The 23,668-nt window shown below is 38.3% G+C and overlaps 2 non-coding genes across 2 annotated transcripts; both read left to right on the top strand.

Moving 5' to 3' along the window:
* Positions 1 to 6,219: 6,219 nt before the first annotated feature.
* LOC137659363 (U1 spliceosomal RNA) lies at positions 6,220 to 6,382 on the top strand. Its single transcript, XR_011047493.1, has one exon. It is a non-coding gene; the product is annotated as a U1 spliceosomal RNA (small nuclear RNA).
* A 15,420-nt stretch (positions 6,383 to 21,802) lies between these two features.
* LOC137659352 (U1 spliceosomal RNA) lies at positions 21,803 to 21,965 on the top strand. Its single transcript, XR_011047484.1, has one exon. It is a non-coding gene; the product is annotated as a U1 spliceosomal RNA (small nuclear RNA).
* The last annotated feature ends 1,703 nt before the right edge of the window (positions 21,966 to 23,668 follow it).

The following is a 23,668-nucleotide window of genomic DNA, read 5'->3' as shown; positions in this document are numbered from 1 at the left end:
GACCAATGGCTTGTGAATGATTTTATAGCTCATGCACATATGTGTCAAAAGCACTACTAGGATTTTAATATCTAGATGCCACATTTGTCCTCATATATCACTTCTCTATCATACATTGGTTAATGTAGATGGGAGAAACCCACAGCCTATGTCCAATGATGGTTGTAGCAAATAACTTCTAAAAGAAAAAGGAATCACAGCCTGTGTCTACTGTTAGGCTGTGTTAAATATTCTAAGGGAAGAAATCACTACACTTGTTTAGTATTTGGCTGCACAAATTTTCTTACTTTACCTACTTTACCATAGGGTTTTTTTCTGGTCCAGTGCTGCAGGGGAATCCTACTCTCTACAGGGCCTTTATAGTAATTTCATTGTATGCACTCCAAGGTGTTCAACTTTTCAAAACTCATAACTAGACGATAGAATATCACAGGATTATGTATGTCATAACCCACACTGCCAATCTAAACTTACTGAAGATGCTGAGCTGTCCTGTACCCTTACTAAAGTGCAGTGCAGCAGGACCCAATCTTGCTTATTTGTAGAAGAGTGTCGTACCATTCAATAGGTTCCAAGAGCAAGATCTCTTGCTGGCATTAGACCTGCTTATAATGTGAAACAGGAAGAGAAATATGGCATCAGTAAAACAAGACGAGTTTCAGGCAGTTGGTATGTTTAATGTTCAAGGTATCATCCCATCTCAAATTTCTTTGAACTTGCAAATCGTGCAAAAATAGCTTTGCTCTGTTCAGAAGGGGAGCATTAAAATTGTATACATCTAAATGACTAGCAATAGACTTCAAAATAAGTCTCTTAGTGTTTGCTGAAATATCTAAAACGATTGCCTTGGTAGAAATCTTATCAGTGGAACGATGCCACTGAAGACCTAGCAGTTTAATAGGGTCAGAAGTCACTTTATCAAAATAATCATCAATATTCTCTTGTAGAGATGAACAATTTGTTGCAAACTGTTGCAAGTTAAATCTATAAGGTATGAATATATCAGGAAGCACAGAATATGCCCACTTAAGATCAGCTTCCTCATCTGTAATGTATGCCCCATTGTCCATATACATTAGTTGATATACAAGAGACTTCATCCTGTTTATTTTGGAGTCCGGCGCTTCATCCAATATCAAAATTTTAAAGAGGGCCAACATGAGAATTGTGGGACTACACCTCAATCCGAAACTTGACCTAGAACATTTATACCCTACTAATGAATAAACTGCTTTCTCAATATTTCTATACCAAAGAAACAGTAGCCTATTTTTATCCTTTTCTGGCAAAGCAATTTGATTGAATGCCTTTTCAAGATCAAAGCATAATAAAAACTTACCAAATTACAACTGTAGGAGAGCCCCAGGAAATATTGCCATGTTGTGACTAACTGCAGTTGGGGATTTATAACTTTTTTCATACAAATTAGAAAGAAAAACTACACGGCATTTAGTGGTATCCCTCTATGGTTTAAAGACCCCCATGAAAGGCATGAAACTATGTTCAGGATGAGTATCCATAAAATCCTCAATATTATCAATTCTTTCTATGATGCCTAATGTCTCCTGAGTCTTAAAGGTGTCATTTACTAAGGCTAACTTATCAGGTAATTTTTCTAATTTAGATGTAAGGGTTTTCAACACTGATTTGGCTAAATTGTTGTTGCGGCCTAGTAGATGACTAACTTTCGGGTTCCATAACAGTGGCATACACAATCTTCCATCAGCAGTCCTATGGGTTTCTTCTAAAGCATACTCTATAAGCCTGTCATTCAGTTCTACATTATCTTCATGATATTGACCTCTGTCTTCCCCAACATAATATTTACAAGAGAGTTCTAAGCATTCATTTGTAGCCCTATTCAACTCAGATTCTATTATCTGACCATCATCATCAAACAACTCATATGTATTAGAAGTCTCCAGGTCATTTAAAGATGAAGATTCTACTGAAACGTTCTCTTTCGTCCCTGTTGGAAGTACATTTACAGCTTTTAACATATGTTGCACATTTGACTTCATGGAAGAACAAGGCTTCAAGAATCTTAAATTGCTCTTTAATTTATTTATGTCTCCCTTTAATAATATACCCAAGCATGTATCAGAATAAATGGAGTCATTGGATTTCCCAAATACCATATCCTTTTCGGGGATGCAATGCAAGGACTCTGATCCTAATATAAATTTAATATTGTCTATCCTATCTGTAGAATTTAACAATCCCCGATCTGCTAGCTTGTATCCCTTTGAAACAAACCCACTGACTACTTCATTTAACCCAGGTAACTGCAATGAAACATCAATTGAGGGAAGACAAATGCATATACAATGTAACTATTGTTACCAATTGGCAACTCAATTTCAACTTGTTTAGTCTTATAACTCTTAGAGGAATTAATACCATTAATGGTTAAAGAAACTCCATTATTTACAACTTTCAAATTTAAATCTTGAGCCAAATTTTCTTCAATGTAATTTGCTTGACATCCAGTGTCTTTAAGGACCCTGAGATTGGTACCTTTAATTGAAATATTAAAAGTTGGCAAAATTGTATATCTCTCAACCTCACAATTTAAAACTTCAGTTATAGCAGCAACACTACTGCTTGAACTACCAACAACATCTCCATTACCACTCTCAGAGTTTCTAACTCTATCTGTACTGTTACTGGCTTTACATTTTTTCTTTTCGGAATTTGGATTTTCTTTAATACTGGTAGCACCTTTTTCATCGGGACACAAAAATGACATATGCCAGCCCTTGCAGTTTTTACATCTGGAATTAAATCTGAATCTGCATTCTGATAATATATGACTTGGATAGCCAAACTTTGAGCAAGCACCCAGTTCCTCCAATTTTGTTCTTTTATCTTTGCTAGATACAAAGTTAGGACATTTACTCAAAAAATGACTTGGATCTTTGCCTAATTTACTACAAATGCTGCATTTACCTACTTTAGAGTCAAAAGAAACCTTGGCAGCAAAGCTAGTAGTGTCAGACTTTTGTTTCTCTACTTTCTTACATTTTTTACCTTGTAAATATCTCTCACTAGCATCAAAGAAATTATCCCTAATCTCTGCAAGAGATGGCCTAATTTTGTTAGTTATTGCAGTCATATGACACTTGAATTTCTCATTTAAACCATTCCAGAAGAAAAACTGAAGAAACATGTCAACATCAATATTCAAGGTCTTAACGCTTGCTACTAAATTGCTTACTTTCCCAATATATTCAAAAGGGTCATCATCATCTGAAAGTTTTATTGAAGATATTTGCTTTATGGTATTAAAAATTTGAACTTCTCTTGAGCCTAAAGCCTTCTCTAGCAAAGCTTTTGCATCAGCATAACTCTGACTTTGAACATCCAAAGTGTTAATTAATGTAAGAGCTCTTCCCTTTACCTGCTGTTTTAACAACAATATCTTATCATATTCTGGGAACTTAAACTTTGAAAGGGTTTGTTCAAATTCTACAAAAAACTTCCCAAGATCTTCGCCTTCAGTACTATTGAAGGTTGGTAAAGGAGCATGAGGACTCTTTAACAAGGACTGACGTGACTGATTATCTATAGGCAGATGCCGAACCTGAGGTAAATTTTGTAAAGTAGAGATGCTCTCTTGAATTTTAGTTTTGTACTGTTCACATGCATCAAGCTCAACTAACAAAGCAGCTTCATCACATTCAGTAGAAAACTTTGAATTTTGTATTTTAGAATCTAAGTCAGATAATTTCGTGAAATGCTCTTCAAGCCTCAGTTTCAGTGTAGAACGTTCAATATCACTATATGATGAAAACTGATCCTTCTTATTGTAAATTTCAGTAACGGACTTTCTAACATATTTTCGTGATTTAATCAATAACTCAGTCATCTTGATACCAGTTTCAGTAAGAATATAAAGCCTAATAAAGTCAAAACGGCAATGGAAATATACGTAATCTTAAAATTTAACCAAGGAAATATAAATGATAAATTACACCTCGTCTGACTAGCTTGGAAGCGAACCAGCAGCAACTCTTAACAACCAACATCCTCAATCCTGTCACGGTCGCCATGAGCAGAAAAAATGACTTAGGACAAACGACCGTGTTATAACAAAATATTTATTTTTAATACAGAAACTAACATCTGTAGATTTTAAATAATCTTGACAAATTTATTATATATAGTTGGTTGTCAGTTGATGCTAGTTCACTTGGAGTAGCGATTGCTTCTGGTAAAGCAAACCTAGAAGCATTGGCAGATGTACTCCTGTCCCAAGCTTTCCACTCCACCTTGAGCCAGACCTAAAAGATAGGTAAATCTTTAACCACCCAATTCAAATTGAAAACCAGAATTTGTATAGAATTGTTTAAATGAAAATATGAATATAATTTTTGACTACACTAAAATTGTTTACAATATATAAAGATAAATCAAAAAGTTAAATTCACCTCCAAAACTAATATCAATTTAATATTAAATTTTAAAATTGCAAATCAAAAGTCAACAATTTCAATCATATTTTGACCTAATTAACAAATTAAGTATATGTGATGAGGGCATCACTTAGAATATATGTTAAAAGGCCGAATTTCAGTAAACAAGCAATTTAAGGTCGACAATTGATAATTTTAATTAGAGTAGCCTATAAACAAACCTAGTTTCAAGAGCGATTTTCAATTACTGAGTTCAAGGCTTTATTTATTTTTTGACTTGAGGATGATAAAAGTCACCAAGAAATGCCACTACTATTGCGCCAATCAATACAATGACCCACCTTATAATGACTTCATAGGATGAAAAAGAGCATGGGTATGATAATTCCATAGCCTTTGCTGCTGGTCGCCTCCACATTCATCAGACGAGGTGTAGAGTCAATTTAGTTCTTCATGGTGTTACACTCGGTTTTCGTAGCACTAAACACAATGAGTCCCATCGTTGTAGAGTACTTCAGAAATTGTCCAGCACTACGACGACAAATATAAATCGATGAAATATCCCAAGGTAAGGTGAGGTGAAGGAGAGTAATCACTCCTTGACGGTTGGTGTTGGACTGGTTTTCCCTTCCAACAGTGACTTCGAGGTTACTTCGTAGAGTTGTTTGGCTTGGAATATTCAGAAAATTAGGTAGTTAGTAGTTATCTTTAACTCCTATTTACTTTGGTTTGCACAACGAAGGCTGAGGTCAGTTAATTAGCACAATTTTATTTACAGTGATTAGGAAAAATAAAGCCTCAAACATTAATTGAACAAACCAGAATTACATTAGAATAAAAAAATTGAATGAAACAAATTCAAAGAAATTCTAAAGTAAACTACGGAGATAATTACCCATTCCAAGGAATGTTTCTCCAGGTAAGGTAATTACCGATCAAAGAAAATTTCTCAATCACCCAAAATATCCATAAACTTTTAACAAAATATTTTAGGAATATATATTTAGATATATATTTTATACAGTTTGTAGGTGATAACCAATTAGCCTTGTAATATATATTTAACCAGAAGGCTTAAATGAAATAGATTATCTCTGGTGGCCTCCCCCCCCCCCCTTTATGTGTGACACAGACCCATTTTGGAAAGAATTCACCAAATATCATGTTTAGGGTTCCTCAAGTAGGACGAGTTAACCTATTGAAAACTTCTTCTATCGATTGCCCGGAGCTTTCCTCTGGACTGGGGCCTTTTGAGAAAATGTCATAACAGCCCCCAATGAAAACTTGTGTGTGATCTCCACAGATGTTTTGTCACGGGCATACTTGTTAAGCAGCAGATGCAAAACAGTTGCAACCCACTTATCTTACGGATGTCTAATCATTGGAATTATTGATTATTGGATGCATATGTATTCAGTTCAGCTTATTCTTTATTTATTTGGTATATTTTTAATTTTGTTCCCTTGAATTCTTCATATATAATTTTCTTGGCCTGGTTGGTGATTATTTTTCTTACTTTCCAGTAAAAAGTACTTCAAGATTTGTATTATATCAACAGCCAAATAACACAGGCTGTAACTTTCATTGAATGAACGTGACTGAAAAATACTTGAGAAAAAATATATGTTCGCAATGAATCACAAAGAGTTGTTAATTTATGGTATTCTGAAATGATTCAAGCATCTCATCATTAAGTTAAATGTGTTTTATAGATAAACTTGAAGAATTTATTACATAAAAATGAATAAGAGGGGAGGTTTACTCAGTTCACCTCAGCTTGGATGCTGTGGTGTGTGGGAAGAGCATACTTACCTGGCACAGGGGACACCATGATCAGGAAGGTGGTTCCCCCAAGGCGAGGCTCACCATTGCACTCCGGTGGTGCTGACCCTTGCGATTGACCCAAATGTGGTCAACTCGGGTGCGAAATTTTTGGTAGCGGGGGACTGCGTTCGCGCTATCCCCCAATAAAAATATTCATTATTGTACTAGTTACCTTCAGACACACAAAACATTTAACTTTAGTTTGTGAGTGATCAAGAAAGTATATAGGAAATGTGTTCCTCTAATATTTCCATAAATATGTTGAACAGTAAATTGTGGGTGACACCTGCACTCAATTATTTTAACCGAGATGCATTTGCACGCACTCACAGGGATGCCCTTTTTACTTGGAGAGGTTTCCTACAAGCTGATTTATTGCAGGTATTTTGTTGGAATAGCTTCATTGTTTTCGGAATGTAATTTGAAACTTATTTGCTAATCTAAATTTCTCCCTATATGTTTTGTGAATAAATAATGTTAACGAATAGATATATTTTAAAGAATGGTAATGTTAAGTTCAAATTTATTAACAACATACGCTTGTTTTCAGATGCACACTGTATGAGTTTGTACTTTATCATATCTTTTAACACATTGGGATAAATAATACGAAACATAAGAAAAATATGTTAATATAAACTTTGAAAACCGGAATCTACTAAAGACATTTAGTGTGAAGTGCTACAAAATTATATAGTGTGCATCCGAAAATAAGCTCTTGTTGTAGACTTTTGTAAGTGGTGTTATTAAATTTAGACTTACCATAACAATATTTTATAATCTCTTTATTACCTCACGTTATTTATTCACAAAACATATACTCGAGAGAGAATTTTATATAGCAAATAAGTTTCGAATAATTTTACTTGGTAATTATTTGAAAACAATTATGCTATGTAGGCAAAATACTTGCAACAGATTAGCTAGTAGGAAACTTTAACGAACTAAAAGGGCACCCGTGCGATTGATAGCAATTGCGCCTCAGCTTAAAAAACCAAGTATAGTCATTCCTCTTTTGACTCTGTAAAACTGGAAGGCTTTGTCGGATATAAGGAAGGTTTTTCAAATATTTTTGATATGGGTAGACACACTCAGAGGTGTTGAGTCATAAAGGTAGTTCTTTGACTTTACTGAACTCAGTCAAGATTTATGTATATCCTAACATCCTGCTAGTATTAGTAGCAGAAATATTCCGCTAATATTCATAGCAGAAACATCCTGCTAATATTCATAATAGAATAATATTGCTAGGATTTATAGCAGAAACGTCCTGCTAGTACTCATACCAGAAACTCTCAGCTAGGATTCAGATTATAAACAAGAAAGTCTTCACATATTCGAAGGCTCAAGAACCTACAGACAAGCTGAATCTTGGCGCTAATAATTTGAGTCTATTTGCGACTAGTCTCGTGTCGACATGATTTGTTGGCTGAATGATATACAACAGTTCTCTTAAATATTTTGGACTTACATTTTTGATAGCTTTATGAATCACTGGACATATCTTTAGTTTTATTCTAGCTTTAATAGACAGCCAATATATATTATATTTTGTAACTTTTTAAGTTGTCAATTGGGTAAACTTCGATAGAGTTTGAGTAACTCTATTAATATTTCTGAGATTATGTACAATCTGGTGACATGTAGGGCCAATAAATTGTCAATATTTCTATGGATGTGAGCAAGTTTTTATTTTCTTCCCTATCACCATAGACTGTTTTATTTTGATTTAGTGTAATTGCTTAAATGGCATCTTTTTCCTAACAGTAAAAGCATGGTTTGAATTCTCAGCTGTATCATCTGTGTACTGCATGGAGAAATAAAGTTGTGTGTTATCTGCAACAGCTGGAACTTTACTTCATGTCTCTATAATACTTTTGATAGACCATTATTATAAATACAAGATAGGATTGGTTCCAGGTCACTTCCCTGGGGCACCCAGCTTCTTAATGTTCATATGATGAATAAGACTGATATCCCACAAAGGCTTCTAAACAGTGGAGGAACTAGAACTAATCTGGGTAGCTGTTCACAGGCTAGAGAAGTGGCAGAAAAGTAACCGATGGCCATCCAGTGAGGCACTGCCCAACCCAAACGAAGGCTTGCCAGCAGAACAACCCTCAACAGGGACTAGGTACCCTTAAATAGAGCAAGGGTAAATGAGGGAAAAACTGTAGATAACCACCACAAATGGGGATTAGCCACCAACACTGAATACCCATGTGGGGTAACACTACAAACAATGGAACACATCCTATGATAAGCCCACTGGGACCTCATTGCTCAGATTAAAGCTGGCCATACACGCAGAGGACTGACCGTTCCGTTTGTGCTTAAGGACTGTAGCGACACTCCAATCCTGTGAGAAATGCCCACACACGCTACGTACTAGCCTGCTGAGTTCAAAAGGATTGGGCTATAAAGTATGTTGTAAATCGTCTGGTGATATCAGCATATTACTCACCTGAAATGAGTGAAGAATTATTAGTAATTATCCATGAGTTAGTCCCTTCAGATGTCGCCAATTTTTCTCGGTGGGGTTTAATGATACATTGGTATTCTTAAGATACATTTAATCGACTTGTGATTATATTGCTCTGTGATTCTGTTAACAACCAACTCCCTACTGCTGAGCGTCGAGCGTCTCTTAAACAATCTTACAAACCAAAACATCAGAGCGAACAATAAAGCATCACTCCCAAAAGACTTAAATCCTACTCCAGTATAAAAGTAATAAGAATCACATCCTATCTTTGAGGTAATTAATAAATGCTTTAACCCTCATACCAAAATACATCATTTCAGTTATATACATTCTCGAACATGTTTTATCAACGCAATATGATGCAATGTTTTGCTCAATACACGTAACATTTGAGGTAATACAGTACATTATTACAATAATACATAACAGTCTCCTCCCCCTTAACTTGACATTGTAAAAATCTGTATAAATCTAATCTCTCAGGGGGCTTTCCTCTATTAATCGTATTAGGAATCACTCTAATCTCATCTTGTACTGTTACATGAATTGAGTCTGAATCTACATTTGATGTTGGAGCATCTTGGTTAATATTTGACTCATTTGATCTAACTACTTCTGAAAGTTTTCCATCTCTAACATTCACATGCTCTACTATATTTCTGTTTAATGGCTGTAATTGATCAACATGATGTTTTACAATATTTCCACCAACTTGAACATCATAATGTAAATTTCCTATCTCTCTTACAATCTCTCCTGGTACCCACTTCTCTGGAGTGTTGTACGATTTTACCATGATATCAGATAAAGGTAAAAAATGTTTTACTTTAGGAAGACTGTCCACTTGTTTATATCCTTTATCTTCCAAATCACTTTGCAAACTTGGATACAACAAATCTAACTTGCACCTTACCCTCCTTCTCATCAACAGATTTGATGGTGTCACGCCTGTTGTGCTGTGCGGCATTGTTCTGTAAGACAATAAAAACTTTGATACATTAAAAAATATGTTACCTGAATTTGTTTTTCTACACTTCATATTGTGTTTAAATGTTTGAACAAACCTTTCAGCCTCTCCATTGGTGGAGCGATGATACATTGCTGAAAATGTATGTTTTATTCCATTGAAGTTACAAAATTCTTTAAACTCTTGTAAGGTAAATTGTGGACCATTATCTGCAATAATTCTTTCTGGAATACCATGTGTAGAAAAAAATTGCATGAACTCTCTTATTGTGGCATAAGACGTTGTTGTCTTCATAGGAATGACTTCTGGCCACTTATTGTAAGCATCTACTACTATCAAAAACAAATAATTTAAAAAAGGACCTGCAAAATCTATATGCACTCTTGGCCATGGATACCTGGGTAACTCCCATGGGTGCATTCTAGCAAAATGAGGATTGTTCTGTTGCATAACACAATTCATACAATTCCCTATATAAGATTCCACATCTTTATCTACACCTGGCCACCATACAAAAGTTCTTGCAATTGACTTTGATCTTACAATACCTTGGTGATCAGTATGTATATCAGACAAAATCTTATTTCTCAATGAATTAGGAATAACTACCCTTGAACCTCTCATCACTATTCCTTGTGTTACACTCAGTTCATACCATATATCCTTATAGGGTTTACAATTTTCCTCTTTTCCACATAAGTCCCTACCTGTCATTAAACTCTCTTAAATCTTACTAAGTACTGGGTCTCTCTTGGTACTGTGTGCTACATCTTTTGCTGTAATTGGTACATCATATACAGAAATTAACAGAATACTGTCATCATACTCTTCTTGAGCTTTGTCTACTGGTAATCTAGATAAAGCATCTGCATTACCCATCTTTGATGTTGGACAGTATTCTATATCATAGTGGTACGCGGCTAACATAATTGCCCAACGTTGTATTCTTGCAGCTACCAACGAGGTAAACTTGCTCTTGGACCCACTATTGCTAATAAAGGTTTATGATCTGTAACAGGTGTGAACTTATTCCTACCATAAAGATACATATGAAATTTCTTAACTCCATACACTAATGCTAAACCTTCTTTTTCTATTTGAGAGGAATTCCTTTCTGCGTTCTTCAATACTCTAGAAGTGAATGCAGTTGGTTTTTCTGTTCCATCTGGCATTACATGAGATAATACTGCACCTAAACCTATTTTGATGCATCACATACTAATTTAACTGGTAAATCCATTTGATAATGTACTAGGAATGTAGGTAATGTTATTTCCTGTTTGATTCTTTCAAAAGATTCCTGACACTCTTTAGTCCACTTCCATTCTACACCCTTATTCAACAAATTATACAATGGATGTGCAATTGTAGACAAATTCTGAGTGAAATTCCCATAAAATGTTACTAAACCTAAAAATGATTGTAATTCCTTAACATTTTCTGATACTTTAGTTGATTGGACAGCTTTAATGTTTTCTTTAGTTTTGTGAATACCCTTGCCATTAATTACAAAACCTAAATATTCCACTGAATCAACTTCTAAAATACATTTGCTCTTATTTACTCTAATGTTATGTTCCTTTAACTTCTTCAGAACTGTTCGCAATCTTTCTCTATGTTCTCTTGTGTCTTTGCCAGCAATTAAAATATCATTTATAAAAATGAATACTCCTTGCATTCCTGAAAAAATCTTATCCATAGTTTGTTGCCATATAGCTGGACTACTTGCAACTCCATAAGGCAATCTCTTTGGCCTAAACAAACCTAAGGATGTATTTACTGTACATAATGCTTGTCTTAAATCTAAATTAGAAAAACACTGTATCCTGACATAGTTGCAAACATGTCTTTCGGATTTGGTAATGGATGTTGAGCTACTTGTAGTTATGGATTCAACGTTACTTTGTAATTTCCACATAACGTAACCTGACCATTTTCCTTCACAATAGGTACTAATGGAGTAGCCCAATCGGAATATGTAACCTTTTACCATGAACCTTCATTTTCTAATCTCCTGATTTCTGTTTCAACTGCACTTTTCAATGGATACGGGACTGGTCTGGGAGCACAAAATCTAGGAGCAGTGTTAGGTTTCAAAACTAAAATTGCCTTTGCGTTCTTTACTGTACCTACTTTATCTTCAAATACGCCTTGAAACTCTGATTTGATATTATCCACAGACATTTAATTTTTGTTTCATCTTGTCTACCGTAACCTTCAAAATACTAGGCCAATCTAATTTCAAATATTGTAGCCAATCCAAACCTAGCAAAGTTTGTCCTTTACCTTTTACTACTGTTAATGGCATTCTCTCTAATTTCTGTTCTTTGTACTGTAAGTCTACGTTTGAAGCACCCATTACCTGAATATCAAAACCATTATAACCTTTCAAAACTCTGTACGTTTTAATAACAAATTAAGAATGCGTTTAGCTGTTTTCTCAGACATAGTTGATACATCGGCTGCCGTGTCAACTTGCATCAAAATTGGTTAAACCATTTATGATTACTTCTACCATGATAGGTTTCTTTGCATTTTTATTGACAGAATTTATGCAAAACGCAAAATCAGTTTTGGGCTTATCCTGATTATCATGAACATTTTCCGCATTATTCTCTTGACCAATAGTATCAACTGTAGCATTTATTTTCTTTGTGTACTGTTTAGGGAACCTACAAGCAGTTGCAAAATGACCCATCTTTCTACAGTTCTGGCATGTTTGTCTAGTAGCAGGGCATTTCTTTGCTTCGTATGCGAGATGATCAGCTTTACCACACCTATAACACTTGGTTTTTTCCTGTTGTTTCTGTGTATAGGCTATGCCTGATTCTGATATTTATGAACATTAGTGTTAGGCACTTTTCTATGACTAGGCTTTGACATATTCCTTCTCTGATTCTCATTGTTTTTTCACTTGTTGTTGTTGTTGTTGTTGTTGGTGTATTAAAGCCAACACTTCTTGTTGGCACGGGCCTTTTTATTGTTAGGCCCGTAGGTATTCAAACACAAAAAATAGGTACAAAATTAAAAGATTGCCCAGCCTTACTGCTGGACACGGGCTTTTGTGTAGCAGCCCGTAGTATTTATTGCCCTAAGTAGGCAATAGTGTCACAGCAGTACCAGTCTCTCATGTCTGGATTTGCAGCCGCTCAGCTCCTTGAGCGTAGCTGCAGGTGCGACTGCTCAGCCCCTTGAGCATAGTCGCCAGGTTGGCAGAGATTGGTCTTGCAACTGCTCAGCCCCTTGAGCGTGGTTGCCAGTGTGGTCGTTCAGCACCAAGAGCATGACCTTGCGGACCAAAAAGCAGGACCATTTGGAGCCGAAATGAAAGGTTTCAGTAGTAGGTAAAAGTGTTGATAGCAGTAAGTCCCAGTAAGTAGGAGAGACTGGGAGAGGAGGGAAGAATTCGAGTAGTAGGAAAAAGTGGCAGATTTAAGCATAGATGCCTATCTCTGCACCGGGGAGGGTGAAACTAAGGGACTGAGGAGGGAATGAATTACAGAGGAGGGAGTCTTAGCAAGGGAGCAGACTTTGACTAGTAGTTGCAGTACTAGGGGGATCAAGGTATCCACTGGCAGGGCCTCTGCCAGGGATAAGATGGCAGATATTGCTGGGGGTTGGGGAGGAGATTGCACAGCGCTGGAGGTTGGCTCTTCAGCTGGGCTAGCGACAGCGCTGGGTTCTTGGTCCGTGGCTGCAGTAGGGGCTCCTGGAGGGGGAGTCTCGGATTGTCACCGGGGAGGCCTGGTTCGCTGAATCCGCTGGGGTTTCGGTGCCTGCCTTGGTGCAGCCTCAGGTTTGTTAGGTGTCTGCCTTGGTGCAGCCTCAGGTTTGGTCGGTGGGGCTGCCAGTGGGGTTGGTAGTCTCTTCAAGAATTCAGGACAATTCTTGTTCCAGGCATGGTGAGGTCCCGCACAATTGGGACATTTTGCCTGGGTTTTTGTCCCATTCCGATGTGCGTCAATGCAGTCCTGTGTGGGATGGCGGTGGCTGCAGACTCCGCATATTGTAGGGTTCCTGCACTCTTCTTTATGGTGCCCATAGCGCTGGCAGTTGTAACAGCGCAGTGGTTCTCGCTTTGGACTTCTGATGGGAAACTTTCCCCAGAGGCCCAAATCCAGTGCTTTAGGGACTTGCCCAATAAAGGTGACTGTTACTTCCTTGGTGGGAAGTTTGCGGTGGTCAAGCTTCCTCTCGGCTTTTGCAACATTGCTGCAGTCGGTGACGAATGACAGTGGCATGTTGACAGGAAACCGATAGATCACTGCCTGTCTGAGTCTCTTCTCGGGGTCCAGGAGGGTCAGGGAGGTTTCCTGTTGGAGGATGTTGACGCTGGCAAGGTCCTTCGGGGATATAATTAAATCCCCTTTTAGGTTGGCCCTGGCTGTGATCTTGATGCCAGGGTTGGCGGTGGCAATAGCAGCAACTGCTGCATATGATGGTGAGCCTTCTACAGCTGCCATCTTGAATTTGACAAGCTGTTTGGGTTGGCTGACAGGTGGTTGTGGTTCCTCAGTAGCGGCCAAGTTTAGGTCCAAGCTTGGGTCATTCACGGTGATTGCCTGAGCCTCCATTAGGAGCTGTGAGAGGCATGGAGTGCAGTTGCAATCCTCAGGGTGCAGTTCTGCTAGTTGCGGTGGTTGGTTGTCAGTCAGGTCTAGAGCCATGGTTGAAACGTTGGTCTCAGGTTCCGGAGTTGCGGTGAGTGGAGCGTCCTCTGCTTCCATTTTTTCAGGTGTCTTCTGGACAGCTGGTGCCAGAGATGGAGTGGGTGGCTCCGGGATAGGTGGGTCTTCGGAGTCCATAGCTGGTTTGGCATGAGTGGGGGAGCTGTGGCCTACAGTGTTGCTCCAGATAGCATACACACATGACTGGCAGTCACAGTCCCGTTCAAAGGGGAGAGAGTTACTGCAACTGGGTGCAGAGACTGTCTCTTTATACCGTGCTTGCACCCGGTATTTCCTCTGAAAAACGTCTGGATAAGGAGGCTGTGGAGGGTAGGATGGTATATCCATGTATCCTGGCCTGTGCTTCCTTTGTAGGAGGTGGTAGATGCTCTCAAGTACCAGGGTATAGCATTGAAAACAACTGCATGTTTTCCTGTGGGAGAGCACCGTTGGGTCCCTTATTTTGAACCCTATGTAGTCTGCTAGCTGCTGTCTGTAGTTCTGGTACCTCAGGCAGCGATTGCACTTGCACTGCTGAGCCCCATTCTTGCAGGGATTGATCCAGGTGGGGTACAAACTCCTTCTGTAAGTGCGGAGACTGTCATGACCATCATCAGCCATACTGGATGGAATTGAGCCAGTCACTGAGGTCAACAACAGTTATTTAATTAGCAAAAAAGCCAAAGTAAATAACTGGATTCTTTCTTATATGTGGCCTCTTCAACCAAAGTTGAGAGGTCCTAGTGACTGTGTGGATATAAGTCCACCCATCCAGGTGTTGACAAGTCCGGTGCTGCTGAACTTCAGAAGGCTGGAGAGCTCTTGTCGGCGCGAGAGCTGGGCCGAGACTGGTGGCGAACTTTTTTTCACTTGGAACCTATTGTATTAATTTTAGAATTTTCCATTCTATTGCTCATAGAACTACCTATTGTGTTACTTTGCCTATTTGATGTTTCTAAAGCTCTACCTATTATCAATACCTTTTTCTAATGTTAAATCTTTATCTTGCAATAATTTCTTTCTTAGCTCTTGTGATGTGCAATGTGCAATAACTTGATCTATGATAAAATTTTCCAACTCTAGAAATTCACATGAAACAGCTAAATTCTTTAGTCTAGTCACAAATGCATCTAAACTTTCATTTTCTTTCTGATATGCCTGTGCTGTAAATTGATACCTTTCAAAAAATTTATTAACCTGAGGAGTAAAATATGTGGTAAGAGCCTTATTGCAGCTTCACTTGTGTCATCTGGAGGCTGCAATGTCTTAAACACTTCCCGAACTTCTCTACCTGCTGTATGAAGTAATAATGCCTTCTTTTGGGCATCCTTCATATTCCCTAATGCTTCTAAATAAATCTTAAACTCCTCACACCACTGTTGCTATCGTGTTGCAACAGAATTGGGTTCAGCTGTGATGCTAAATCGTTCATCATTCATTCATGTAGATTGCCATGCCTATAGCATGACACGGGCTCTTGTCGTAGGACAGCCCGTACACGATTGGATCTGTAAAGGGAGATACTCCAGAGGAGTAAAAAATTGTATTATTAAAAGGAATATTAGGTAAGGGATAGGAAAAAGGATGAAGGATGAGGGGCGAGGATGATGAATGAGGGATGAGAATGGGAATGGGAATGAATTTACTAGACGTGAAAAGGGGTAGAAAGTATACCGAAAAAGGGGACTCCTTTTTAGGTCCACGAAAGAAAGTTTTTAGTCAGAGAAAAAAGTATTGATAGTAGCAAGTCTCAGTGAGTAGGAGAGACTGGGAGAGGAGAGAAGGATTTTTAGTAGGAGAGAATAGGAGTAGGTTAAGCAAAGAGGCTTATTCTTGCTCTGTGATGGGAAAAGGGAGGGGGGCCATTTCTGTACAACGCTCAGTCAGTAAGTACGAGAAAGGCCCCCCAAGGATAGGGTTGGAAGAGGAATGATAGGGAGAAAGGGATTGTAGGAGAAAGGAAAAACAAGAGCTGTTTCCTTATGAGGAAGACAGCCTTGCAATAACTATTCTCCTTTTAGGAATTAGGATTGAAGGAGGAAGGATTTAGGATTAGGAGGATAAATATGAGAGGTTTAAGCTAAAAGCTTATCCCTGCTCTGGAACTGGATTGATGAATGGTTGCAGGGATTGCAGGAAATTGGGATTCGAGGTTGAGGTTAAGGACAGGACTTTGGCAAGGATTCGGATGGCAATGGGAATAAGGTCAGGCAAGGTGAGTGACTCAATTTGTTGAGCCAAGGATGTAGGTTGAGGAGGTGGGGTTGCAGGATGAGGAGTTGAAACTGCTTGCAATGGAGTTGCAGGTGGAGATACAGGGACGATGGGTGCCTGGTTTTGCTTTGTAGTTGCAGGAGCAGGAACAGTGGTAGGCTGGCGTTGTCTTCTTTGGCGAGGAGTTCGTTGATTCTTAGGTTTTTGCAGTGAAGCTGGCTTGTTGTTTTCAGGAGAACTGGTGCCCTTCATTGCAGCAATTCTCCTTAGGCGTTCAGGGCAGCGCTTGTTCCAGGCATGATGTGGTTTGGAGCAGTTGCGGAACTTAGGGCGAGTTTCTTGTCCATTTTTGTGGGCCTGTATACATATCTCAGTGGTGTGGCGTTGGCTACAAACACCACAGAAAGCAGGGCCTTTGCAGTCCTCCTTTTGATGGCCGTAGCGTTGGCAGTGGTAGCAGCGAAGAGGCTCTGGAGTGTAGTCTTGAATTGGAAACTTCCCCCAGACTCCAAGATCCAGTGATGAAGGCACAGGACCTATGAAGGTGGCTAAAAGCCTCCTGACAGGGACGTTGTCACGGTTTGTGCAGCGGTCAGCTGTTTCTATATTGCTGCAGGAAGTAACAATGGAAATTGGCATAGTGGTAGGATATCTTGAAATGATTGCCTTTCTTCTATTTAAGGCAGGGTATAGCAGGGTAAGGTCCGGTTCTTCTTGAAGGTGTTTGACGGTATCCAAGTCCTTGGGAGTGATAATTAAATCACCTTTTCGGTTTGGTCTAGCTGAGAGTTTAATGCCAGGTTTTGCAGCCATGGCAGTAACTGCTGCATAGGATGTGGAGTTGTTGGAGAGCCTAAACTTCGGGAGAGATCTCTTGGGTTCTTGCTGGGAAGGTGGGGAACTGGCAGCGATGGCAGTGGCCTCTTGTAGAAGGTCTTGAAGACAGGAAATACAGTTGCAGTCCAAGGTGTGTGCCCCCTGAGACTCTACCTCTATGGCAGTGGAGGACACAGGTGCTGGAGAAGGAGTGGGGGCTGCAACAGGTGCTGTCTGTGAAGGTGGAGAGGGGACAAACAAGGGCGAGGCCAGGTTCTCAGTCCTAGGTGTCCTTAGAGGCGATGATGAGGGTTCAATGGGAGCTGGTGAAGATTGAACAGGGCTCTTCTTCCGTTTGGGAGGGGGAGTAGTCTCCTCCAAAGCAGCTGGATCAGGTTGAAAGTACTGGCGGATGTATGAAGATGCGACATTGCAAGAGTTGCAATTACATCTAATGTTGTGACAAAAAACTGAGATGTCCTCAAGCTCCGCTACAAGGACACGAGCCATGCCAAAAAGCTCGATTCTTCGTGTTTTGTAACTGGTGCAGTGGTCACAGTTGCAGTCCTCTTGGTAAAGGCGCTTGCAATGACGTACAAGTCCATAGAGATCCCATGCCCAACTGCCAAGAAAGGCAACGGACATGGCGAAAGTCTACGGGGATTGCAGTGAAATTTTCAGCCCCCGGGAGGCTATCCAAGTGATGAACTTGTGCGATGTGTGATTTGGTCCAGCGATGAGTTGTCGTCGGCACCAAGTCTAAAACGAAACTCAAATCGTTCAGGATGTTCAATGTCTAAAGGCTATTTTACTGCTTACTTTGTTACCTAAAATAGGTTAAGCTACTGTTCTAAAGTCACCTCGTAAATTCCTACCTTTTTTGTATCCCACCCAACCTTAAAATTCACTTTGCTTTCTTGTTTTGTTTGCTTGTTTTTGATGAAATTCGGGTTGGTTGGCTGCATGGGAAATCTTCATTGGGCTTTTTCTTCTGCTTCTCTTGCAATAAATATTTCTTCTGCTTCTGGCCGCTGATCTACAAAGGCTCCAATGTTTCTTCTGCTTCTCTATGATCTCTGCGTGCATTCGTCCTCCTGTCGTCGCCAATATAAAGTATGTTGTAAATCGTCTGGTGATTTCAGCATATTACTCACCTGAAATGTGTGAAGAATTATTAGTATTTATCCATGAGTTAGTCCCTTCCGATGTTGCCAATTTTTCTCGGTGGGGTTTAATGATACGTTGGTATTCTTAAAATACATTTAATCAACTTGTGATTACATCGCTCTGTGACTCTGTTAACAACTAACTCCCAACTGCTGTATGCTGAGCGTCGAGCGTCTCATAAACAATCTTACAAACCAAAACATCAGATCGAACAATAGAGCATCGCTCTCAAAAGACTTAAATCCTACTCCAGTACATAAGTAATAAGATTCACATCCTATCTTTGAGGTAATTAATAAATGCTTTAACCCTAATACCAAAATAGATCATTTCAGTTATATACATTCTCGAACATGTTTTATCAACGCAATATGATGCAATGTTGCGCAATACACGTAACATTTGAGGTAATACAGTACATTATTACAATAATACATAACATGGGCACCCTCGATAGGCCCACATGCTTACGTTTTTGGTACTTGTTAACTCAATTTGGTACGTTATGGGGTATCAAGTACAATTGGTAGCCTACATTTAATTTAAATTAGGCGTACTTGTTTTCACGTTAATTTATAGAAATTTTAAAATGATGGCTTCGATATAGGCAGAGAGAAAATGTGAGAGAGACATACATAAGTTGATAGAATTATCAGTAGCTACTTAATTTATCCTCTAACCATATTTTACACCTTCGTTTTCTCCTATGAAGAGAATTCATAAAACTTAATCAGAATATTAATTTTTTCCTTTTGTTTCAGTATCTGTTTATTATCAGAATACAATATACTATTATACGAATAAGGCAGATTACTGTGTGGTTTTAAAGATAAAATATAGCCTACTATAAAAAAGGAGAGGAAATTTAAGGAAATCATAACTTGGTGAATGAAAATGTGAGGGGAAAACCTAAAATAAAGAGCAATGAAATGCCTATACAAACTTGTGAAATGCAATCAGTTTATCTTTATATTAAAAGTGCTCCGATCAAGGGATGAAGTATGGAATACTATACGCACGGTTGAGACCGTGACTGTAGGCGTCAAAATAGGTGAGGCAACCCCGTCAGCATGATAGACTGTGCCCACACATGCACGAGACTTGTGGGCCATACTGCCAATCGCGACAGGATTGACCTGTCTGGTCTAACATGCTGACAGGATGAGAAGACATGCCAGTTGCGCTGTGTTTGTCCTGTTTACCTCCCCCCCATACACGTTAAGGAGTGGCACAAATGCGCCAATCGCTATTAAATCAGCGAGCCAATCCTCTGCATGTATGACCTGCTTAAGACCTCAGAGAGCCAAATGCCAACACCCTCGTTTTGGTTCGACATTGGCTTGATAAGGTATAATGATGATGATGAATAAGAATTTTGTACACAACAGCTTCTGTCAATCAAAAGATATTTTGCATTCACAAAAGCTTCATCATCAACACCAATAAATTCTCAAAAGCTTCATCAATAACACCAATGGCTTGCAAATAATTTTTTAGCTCATGCACAACTGTGTCAAAAGCACTACTAGGATTTAGCATCTTGATGCCACATTTGTCCTCATTTATCACTTCTAGATCATACATTGGTTACTGTAGAAGGGAGAAACCCACAGCCTATGTCCAATGATGGTTGTGGTAAATAACTTCTAAAAGAAAAATCAAATATAGCCTGTGTGTAATGTTAGGCTGTGTTAAATATTCTAAGGGAAGAAATCACTATCATTGTTTAGTTTTGGCCGCACAAATATTCTTACTTTGCTCACTTTACTTTAGGGTTTTTTTCTGGTCCATTGCAGCAGGGGAATCTTACTCTCTACAGGGCCTTTATAGTAATTTCATTGTATGCATTCCAAGGGTGTTCAACATTTCAAAACTCATAACTAAACGATAGAATGTCACAGGATTATGTCATAGCCCACACTGCCAATCTAATCTTACTGAAGATGCTGAGCTGTCGTGTGTCCTTACTATAGTGCAGTGCAGAAGGATCCAGTCTTGCTCATTTGCAGAAGATTGCTGTATCATTCTATAGGTTCCAAGAGCAAGATTTTTGCTAGCATTAGATCTGCTTATAATGTGAAACAGGAAGGGCAACATGGCATCAGTAAAATAAGATGAGTTTCAGGCAGCTGGTCTGTTTAATTTGCCTATTTTTCAATTTTATAGCCATGGTAGGTTCAGTTATTTCACATAATTCCAAGTGATCTTGTGGTTGCCTTGTGTACTTCTGTAATGTGAGTATTAAGAAATACACATTAGGAGAATGTGTACCTTTATAAAGGGTCACAAGTATGATTATACTTTGATAATTCAAACTAGACGCCAACTGAGTTTAGCAATTACAATTCGAATTAACAAGTGACAGCAGTTTGCTACAGTCACCATCTGCATAGAAAAAAAATTATGGTACATTAATATTTAATATCTGTGTATTCTTATCCACTAAGGTCTGTCTTTTGAAAAAAATTATAGTTAGGTGTTTGTAGGTGATAACCAATTAGCCTTGTAATATATATTTAACCAGAAGGCTTAAATGAAATAGATTATCTCTGGTCGCCCCCCCCCCCCTTTATGTGTGACACGGACCCATTTTGGAAAGAATTCACCGAATATCATGTTTAGGGTTCCTCAAGTAGGACGAGTTAACCAATTGAAAACTTCTTCTATCGATTGCCCGGAGCTTTCCTCTGGACTGGGGCCTTTTGAGAAAATGTCATAACAGCCCCCAATGAAAACTGTTGTGTGATCTCCACAGATGTTTTGTCACGGGCATACTTGTTAAGCAGCAGATGCAAAACAGTTGCAACCCACTTATCTTACGGATGTCTAATCATTGGAATGATTGATTATTGGATGCATATGTATTCAGTTCAGCTTATTCTTTATTTATTTGGTATATTTTTAATTTTGTTCCCTTGAATTCTTCATATATAATTTCTCTTGGCTTGGTTGGTGATTATTTTTCTTACTTTCCAGTAAAAAGTACTTCAAGATTTGTATTATATCAACAGCCAAATTAAACATTCATTGAATGAAAGTTACTGAAAAATACTTGAGAAAAAATATATGTTCGTAATGATTCACAGAGAGTTACTAATTTATGGGATCCTAAAATGATTCAGGCATCTCATCATCAAGTTAAATGTGTTATTTAGATAAACTTGAAGAATTTATTACATAAAAATCAATAAGAGGGGAGGTTTACTCAGTTCACCTCAGCTTGGATGCTGTGGTGTGTGGGAAGAGCATACTTACCTGGCACAGGGGACACCATGATCACGAAGGTGGTTCCCCCAAGGCGAGGCTCACCATTGCACTCCGGTGGTGCTGACCCTTGCGATTGACCCAAATGTGGTCAACTCGGGTGCGAAATTTTTGGTAGCGGGGGACTGCGTTCGCGCTATCCCCCATTAAAAATTTTCATCATTGTACTATTTACCTTCAGGCACACAAAACACTTAACTTTAGTTTGTGAGTGATCGAGAAAGTATATAGGAAATGTGTTCCTCTAATCTTTCCATAAATATGTTGAACAGTAAATTGTGGGTGACACCTGCACTCAATTATTTTAACTGAGATGCATTTGCATTCACTCACAGGGATGCCCTTTTACTTGGAGAGGTTTCCTACAAGCTGATTTGTTGCAAGTATTTTGTTGGAATAGCATCATTGTTTTCCAAATGATTACCAAGTAATGTGATTTGAAACTTATTTGCTAATCTAAATTTCTCCCTATATGTTTTGTGAATAAATAATGTTAATGAATAGATATATTTTAAAGTATGGTAATGGTAAGTTTAAATTTATTAACAACAGACGCTTGTTTTCAGATGCACACTGCATGAGTTTGTACTTTATCATATCTTTTAACACATTGGGATATATACTTGCAACAGATTAGCTGGTAGGAAACTTTAACGAGCTAAAAGGGCACCCGTGCGAGTGATAGCAAATGCGCCTCAGCTTAAAAAACCAAGTATAGTCATTCCTCTTTTGACTCTGTAAAACTGGAAGGCTTTGTCGGATATAAGGAAGGTTTTTCAAATATTTTTGATATGGGTAGACACACTCAGAGGTGTTGAGTCATAAAGGTAGTTCTTTGACTTTACTGAACTCAGTCAAGATTTATGTATATCCTAACATCCTGCTAGTATTAGTAGCAGAAATATTCCGCTAATATTCATAGCAGAAACATCCTGGTAGTATTCAAAATTGAAGCATTCTGCTAATATTCATAATAGAATAATATTGCTAGGATTTATAGCAGAAACGTCCTGCTAGTATTCATAGCAGAATCGCCGTGCTAGTATTCATACCAGAAACTCCCAGCTAGGATTCAGAATATAAACAAGAAAGTCTTCAACTTCTTTTTGAAAATGTTTATATCATAATTTCTTTTAATGTCAAGTTTGAGCTTGTAATGCAAACTTGGGTCCACATATTCGAAGGCTCAAGAACCTACAGACAAGCTGAATCTTGGCGCTAATAACTTGAGTCTATTTGCAACTAGTCTCGTGTCGACATGATTTGTTGGCTGAATGATATACAACAGTTCTCTTAAATATTTTGGACTACATTTTTGATAGCTTTATGAATCACTGGACATATCTTTAGGTTTATTCTAGCTTTAATAGACAGCCAATATATATTATATTTTGTAACTTTTTAAGTTGTCAATTGGGTAAACTTCGATAGAGTTTGAGTAACTCTATTAATATTTCTGAGATTATGTACAATCTGGTGACATGTAGGGCCAATAAATTGTCAATATTTCTATGGATGTGAGCAAGTTTTTATTTTCTTCCCTATCACCATAGACTCTTGTTTTATTTTGATTTAGTGTAATTGCTTAAATAGCATCTTTTCCCCAACAGTAAAAGCATGGTTTGAATTCTCAGCTGTATCATCTGTGTACTGCATGGAGAAGTAAAGTTGTGTGTTATCTGCAATAGCTTAACTATAATACTTTTCATAGACCAGTATTATCGATACAAAATAGGATTGGTTCCAGGTCACTTCCCTGGGGCACCCATCTTAATATTCATATGATGAATAAGACTGATATCCCACAAAGGCTTCTCAACAGTGGATAGACTAGAACTAATCTGGGCAG

Source organism: Palaemon carinicauda, chromosome 19, assembly GCF_036898095.1.
Source record: "Palaemon carinicauda isolate YSFRI2023 chromosome 19, ASM3689809v2, whole genome shotgun sequence".
NCBI classification, from domain to species: Eukaryota; Metazoa; Arthropoda; class Malacostraca; order Decapoda; family Palaemonidae; genus Palaemon; species Palaemon carinicauda.
The sequence above is the reverse complement of the archived record's forward strand: the minus strand, read 5'-3'. Positions and strand labels throughout refer to the sequence as shown.